The 7,631-nt window shown below is 36.1% G+C and overlaps 1 pseudogene; it reads left to right on the forward strand.

Annotated features, from left to right (window-relative positions):
* Window positions 1–4,716, forward strand: part of LOC114047270 — a 71,802-nt pseudogene extending 67,086 nt beyond the window's left edge.
* The last annotated feature ends 2,915 nt before the right edge of the window (window positions 4,717–7,631 follow it).

Consider the following 7,631-nt stretch of genomic DNA (forward strand, 5'->3'; position numbering starts at 1 on the left):
TCTTTATTTCCTTAGTTATTAAAATATGAGGGTGGGGACTCTGGTATATTTTTGTGGGTACGGGCTTGTGGCTCAATGATTAGAGATCTCTTGCCTTTCGGTCACAGAAACAAAATGTTCCCACTCCCCCTTCTATGAAAGGTCATACTTTGTAGAGGATGAAATAGATGTTTTCTTTGTGCTGTTTTTGATGCTACAACTATTTTTATCCTTTAGAGGTCCCTGAAGAAGGAAGGAATTAGAATTTTCTGGGATAGTTCTTTTTTCTGAGCATAAATACCTAAATCTTTTGTCTTCCTATATGAGCAGGGCATCAAATTTCAAAACCTGATGTGATCTCCCAGTTGGAGCAAGGAGAAGAGCCTTGGCTGGTAGAGAGAAAAATTCCAAGAGATACCTTCCCAGGTAAGTGAAAGAGAATCAGATACAGAACAAAGTTATGAAAGTTTGTTATCCTGGAGTATTGATTTCATAATTCTCCTTAAAGTTCTCCAGTCCTGTGGAGAAGACTAAGACCACTTGGCATAAGTTCCCTCAAATATTTTGAACATATTATATAAGAATATTTCAGACTTATCAATCAGCTAATGAATCAACAGACCTTTGTTAAGTTGTTACTATGCCAGGAAGTATTATATAAGAATTCTGGAAAGATAGTAAGTTGTTGTGAATATTGTGAAGAGCTTTAAATGCCAAGACAGAGGAATTTCTATTTATTTCAGAGGCAGTAGGGAATCCCTGGGGTTTATTGAGTAGGGAATGACACAGTCAGACCTATGCTTTATTAAAATCACTTTAACACCTGTGTTAAAAATAGATTGGAATTGGGAAGAGACTTGAGGCAGGGAGACTGCTAGGCAAGAGTTAATTAGGGCCTAGAATAGGATGGTGGCTGTGTGTGCAGAGAAGGGAATGGATTCAAGAGATATTGTAGAGATAGAAATGGGTTTGGGAACTGAATGGATATGTGAGGTGAGTGAAAATGAGAAGGTGAGGAAGATACCAGAGTTAAACCCAAGTGACTAGAAAGAATGGTGGCACCTTTAGTTATTATAGGAAAATTTGGGAGAAGAGTGAGTTAGGGGTTGGAGAGAAGATACTGAGTTCTTTTTTGGACATATTGAATTTGGGATACCTATAGAACATCCAATTTGAAATGTCGAGCAGTTGGTTATAATAGTTGGTTATAATAGACTAGAGCTAAGGAGAGAAACTGGAGGTAGATAGATAGATCTGGGAATCACTTGCATAGATATCTTAATTGAACCCATGGAAACTCTTGAGATCATCAAGTGAGAGAGCATAGATAGAATAGAGAAGGCCCTAGACAGAGTCAGGGTAACACCAACAGTTAGTGAGTGTGACATGGACAGAGAATCAACAAAGGAGACTAAGAAGGAGTGGTCACACAGGTAAGGAAGAAAATCAAGAGAGAACAGTGTCATAAGAACCAGGAGAGGAGCAAATGTCCAGGAGGAGAAAATAGTAAAGTGTTAGATGCTGCAGAGAAATCTAAAAGGATGTAATCTGAGAAAGGACCATTAGACTTGGCAGTCAGAAAGTCATTGATAACTTTTTAAAAAGCAGTTATGGTTGGATGAGGTGTAAACCAGACTGCAGAAGAGAGTAAGAGAAAAAATGGAGGCACTGAACATAGCATGTTATAGGAGTTTAGCTCAGAAGGGAATAAGATATTCATAGGATGATAGCTATTAGAGTTGGTGGAGACTTGGGCATTATGTGTAGATGGTAGGGAAGGAAGCAGTAGATAGAGAGAGAATGTAGATTAAAGAGATAGTGGGGCACCAGCTGTTTGGCTTTAGACCCCTTTATTAGGTCCTAATGATTATAGACAGTCCTAAACCTCTCTAGGTCTGTGTAGGAAATGATTGTAATGATTTGGAAACTAGATCACTATGGCTAAAGATGGGCTTTAATTATGGTTAGGGCAATTGAAGGGGAGCTGGGAATATAGAAAAGTCCTTACTTATAGATAATGGCATTGTTGTTTATGAATGATTCTTTTAGGACCAATGGTATGAGCTGGGAGAGATAATACAAGGGGACCTAAGAAATCAGTTAGGATTCTATTATAATAACCTAGACAGCCTCTCCTAATACTGATATTTGACCCTACACAGCCTCTCATAATACTGATATTTGACCCTATTTAGCCTATTCTAGTTTTTCTTACCTTTTAATCTTCCTTGGTGGGTTTGTATCCATTTCTGTGCTCACTGTTCACACTGAATCGGCCCTTTCCAACCATGTGTGATCTCTGCTCTCTGTACCTTGCCTCTCCTTCACTCTCTAGAGTACAAGACCACATTTGCATATTTGAAATTGTCAAAAAACCATCTATATACTCATCATTTTCACTCTCCTATTCTTTCTTTATAGTTTCCATTCTTGTAGCACACATTTCTGTAGGCACAAAGGCACAATTATATTTATTTTCATTCTTTCAGACTGGGAGTCAATGCCTGAAATCAGTACCTCAACTCTAAAGCAAGCGATTTCTGAAAAGCAATCGTCCCAGGAGGTGACAATGGAGAGATTCACAAGGGATTTTTTCTGTTACTCTAATCTAGGACAAGCCTGGGAATCTCATGCCCAGTATGGGAGACAGCAAAGAATCCAGGAGAGACATCTGAGACAAATGACAGTTCCCCAAAAGAAAATGCTACCTGTGAAGAGGGACCTTGAGTACAATATGTGTAGTCTGAGTTCTGTCCTTGTTACAGAAGAGGATGTTCCTAGAAAAGTGAGATATCCTGAATGTGACATATATGAAAAAACCTTCATATGTAATTCACATTTAATTAGACATCAGAAAATCTGTGCAGTAAAGAAACCCTTTGAATGTAATGAATGTGGTAAATCTTTCAGTAAAAGTGCACTCCTTCGGCAACATCAAGTAGTACATACTGGAGAGAAACCTTATAAATGTAATGAATGTGAGAAAGCTTTTAGTAAGGGTGCACTCCTTATTCAGCATCAGAGAGTGCATACTGGAGAGAAACCCTATAAATGTAATGACTGTGAAAAAGCTTTCAGTAAGGCTGCACTCCTTATGCAACATCAGAGAGTCCATACTGGAGAAAAACCCTATATGTGTAATGAATGTGGGAAAGCATTTAGTCAGAGCATATGTCTTACTCGCCATAAGAGAATTCACACTGGAGAGAAACCCTATGAATGTAATGAATGTGGAAAGACTTTTAGATTGCGTGGACACCTTACTCAACATCAGAGAATTCATACTGGAGAGAAACCATATAAATGTAATGAATGTGGGAAAACCTTCAGTCAGAGTACAGACCGTACTCAACACGAGAGAATTCATACTGGAGAAAAACCCTATAAATGTATTGAATGTGGAAAAACCTTCATTCAGAGTACACACTTAACTCAGCATCAGAGAATTCATACTGGAGAAAAACCCTATGAATGTAGTGAATGTGGAAAAGCATTTTGTGATAGGTCATCCTTTACTAAGCATCAAAGGATTCACACCGGAGAGAAACCCTATGAATGTACTGAATGTGGGAAAGCCTTTATTAGAAGTTCAGACCTTATTCAACATCATAGAACTCATACTGGAGAGAAACCCTATGAATGTAATGCATGTGGGAAAGCCTTCAGTCTGCATGTACACCTTACTCGACATCAAAGAATCCATACTGGAGAGAAACCCTATAAATGTAATCAATGTGGGAATGCCTTTAGGCATAGTTCAGCCCTAGTCAGACATCAGAGACTTCATAGTGGAGAGTAATCCTGAGTATTTAGTGAATAATGTAAAACTTTTAGACTTATCCCTTATTCAAATACTCTATAGTCACAATATCACATAAGTTACCAGTTATTATTTTACTTGGGGTATTTAAATTGAGAAATATGTTTCTTTTCTCTTCTGCTATGTTACTCTTCTCCAATAAAAGCATCTACAAAGTGAGGTTAAATCAGTTCATCCCAAAGTAGCTCATCTGATAAATTTCTTTAAGGATTAATCCACCTAATACTAATTTTCTAGGAATAATAAGCATTTTAATTTTGATTCTTTAAAAATTACCTATTTTACAAGGATATTTTTAGCCTCAATTATTTCCAAATCATTTTTGTTAATGAAACAACAGTGATGCATGAACATACCCAATAGGGTTAGAAAGGTTGATCATTGCCCTTCAGTGAATTGGCCTGCTTTCTTTGCAAGGAAATGTAATTGGAAAGTTTCCTTGTGTGGATCATCAGGTAATAACGACTAAATTCCATAGTGTCTTCAAAAAGAATAGAAATAACTTTAAAAAAAATTGTCACAGTAGTTCATGAAAACATCTACTGCAACATAGAGAAGTTATAAGGGACATTGGTAAAGGAAATATGCATACTCTATTCTGCTATGACTATTCATGTCCTTGAGATACTTATTTAAAAAACAAACCTTTTGCAATAAAACAGTGTAACTTAAGAAAAGTTTCAGAACAAATAAAATGAATAAAGATAGCCCTCACGGTTACTGCTGCTTATATTACTGGAAAAGGTAATTTAAAGTGAAGTAATATAATTTCCATCTGATTTTTATATGGGAACAGTTTTATGATAGGGGTCACATTCCTGCCCAACTTTTAAAAAATATTACGAACACTTATTTTATAAACCAACTTTAAATGGTTTATCTGTGTGATATCAAAGTATGTTTGGAAGTTGATCGAACAGGACAACACAATAACAAATAGCAAAAAAAATTCATAATGTTGTCTACCAAATTCTTGTTTTCTTTATAATTATTACCTTATTTTGTGCTATAGGAAATCAGAAAATAAAGGAAAACCTTTGTCATGATCATGAAATTAGAAAGTGCTTCCTGTTACCTTTCATGTTTTGCTGCTTTTGTCTCATTAAAAATTCTCTTGTAATGTTAACCATAGGAACTGATATCAGTTTGTTAGTATTTTTTCTTATATTTGATAACAGAATGTCTTTATTCTTTTTGAACTGTCATCTGAGCACTCACCTTATACCCTGATATTTTGCCGAGCAGACTTACCTTGAAAATGCATGAATCAACTATTGCTGGCACTGAAATGTTCATTCTATGATCCATCACTATGTTGTGGATTCATATGACTGAAAAACCTCATATGGCATTAATGGTAATCAAACTCAGACCAAAGTTGTGAGTTTGATTCTGAATTTGCAGAGTATGTGTTGAAAAACTTGATAAATGTCCTAGATATTTGTATTTGTATTTATATTTCTATCTGTAATAATTATAAAACTTTCTTTTGGCTTTGCCTGATTACTGGAAAGGTGAAAATCTATAATATATTGATGCAGTTGCAATACTCATGTATTTATTTTTTGTAAGACAAGAGTTTCCAATGCCAGTTGATTCTGTATGTTTCTGTCAGCTCAGTTCTGCCAAGCTAAGACTGAACTTCCAGAGGCTGCAGGGTCAAGAAAAGAAGTAGTAAAGTCTAGAAGCCAACTCTATCCCATCAGAAATATGAAAACCCAAACCCATAAGGTTTGATAGGGACCAATCCAACAGGTAGGATTAGAGTGAGAGATAGAATGAATGTTCACAAAGTCATAGTGTGTTTATCTTTAGTTAAAGAGTGTTTATCTTTAGTTAAAGAGTGAGGAAGGAGAAGCCCCCAAATTTAATGAGATGCTATAGCCTGAGGTACAAACAGGGGAAGAGCATTACTTGGTAAACAGAAGAGCAAGGGCAAGATGTTGCTAGGTTCATAATCTGGTGTGAAATATTCTATGAAGGGTCAAATTGAAGACTCTCTAAGAGCAATACTGATCTCAGACACTAATTTTTCATTCCTGTAACAGAAGATTGAAGTGAATAAATTCAGGAAAGCTCAAATTATCCAAATCCATTGCAAAAGAACAAGAACTGAGCTATCACCAACCTAATACCCAGTAGTATGTATGCAGGAAAGCAGTCTAGCTAAGAAGACCTCATGGTTGGGGAGTAAGTTTAAGATTAAACTATTCACAGTTTGCAACATATATAACTTTACTTCTTTTTACCTGTTATCATGGCCCTGCCCTTTATGTTACTTCTCTGTTTTTAAAGTCAATCCCCCTTTAAAAATAATTTTATCGATATATTTGGTTTGTATGTTTTTAGTTTCAAATCCGTCCCCCACAAATTGGGTCATTTTTTATAACAGAATAAAGAAAAGAAATGGAAACAAAGCATTTCAGCAATACTAACCAAAACATCAAGTTTGACAGCATATTCAGTGTTCCAAACCCAGTCTCCCACTACTGCAAAGAAGGAAGAGTGGGTCATTTTCTTACGTCTTCAGGGCTAAACCTGGTCAGAGTTCAGTTTTGGATTCTACTTGTTATTCTTTCCAGCAATTAAAAAAATAACTAAAAGGTATGGTGTTTTGTTTGGGGAAGCAAGGGGGAGTGGAAAAAGTCAGGTCCTTCACTTAAAAAGGAGTGGTGACCAAGATCTGAAAAGATCTTGGCATGTTGGGGGTGGCTAATTCAGTGCACTTTAATAGGTATATTTGTGGTACCAAGAAACTAGCAACAGTTGGAGAATGGCTGAACAAATTGTGCTATATTAATGTAATGGAGTATTATTGTACTGTAATGATGAATATGAGACATCAAGAAATGCGGGAATACTTGGATGCCCAGTGCAGGGCAAAGCACAAAGAAAGAACAGTATACACAGTCCCAACAATACTAGAAAGGAAAATGACCAATCCACTTCAAAGGACTGGTGATGAAACATACCTTATTTCAGTAAAGAGGTGGTGTACTGTTGTGGAGAATGAGGCATATGTTGTTGGATGTGGTCTGTTTTTCTTAACTGCATGTATTAGCAGGGAGGATTCCATTGGTGGAGGTAAAGTTGGGTAGCCCTTTGATCTCTAGATCTAGGCTTCCTGGAATTATAGCTATAATTTTATGGCATTCAATTGCATAGGAGTTGGGAGTACATGTCTTCTTCATTTCTGTATAGCACCTAAAGGTTGTTAATTGGCTGGAATTTTTAGCAGTTGTAACAGGTTTCCAGTGTCTAGTGGTCCCATGAACTGGTCAGTTCATGTCTAATAGATGATAGGCCTGAAAAGTCATATGACTTGCTCATAATCGTTATATATAACAAGGTTCTCTAATTCCATGTTCTTACAGCACACTATATTCTTTAAATCTCATATATGTGTATCTAAATATATAAGGTTTTACACAACAACTCTATGAGGAAGGCAATACATATATTTTTATTACAATTTCATATGTAAACTTCCCAGAAGCTGGATGAATTACCTAAGGTCACACATAGTTAAATTGGGAATTGACCCACTGATCTTTCCACTATATAATGGCTATCACTGATTCATCCTTTGTTAGAGATTTTCTTGCCTTTTGTCTGTTAAAGTTCTTCTTCACATGTCCCATTCTCTCTCCTATTTCAAGTTTTTATACATAGAGGTCACAGCTGGAATTTTAAAGAGGATAAGCTAAAATCACAGCTGAATTGATTATTGAAAAGACTGTCTCCAGAAGTCATGTCATCAGAAAGATGGCAAAATAATTGATTTCAGTCCAAAAAACAAAAAAAAAATTGTGTCAATTATAGACTATTCAAA

This window comes from Vombatus ursinus, unplaced genomic scaffold (assembly GCF_900497805.2).
Source record: "Vombatus ursinus unplaced genomic scaffold, bare-nosed wombat genome assembly UNPS02014786.1, whole genome shotgun sequence".
NCBI lineage: Eukaryota > Metazoa > Chordata > Mammalia > Diprotodontia > Vombatidae > Vombatus > Vombatus ursinus.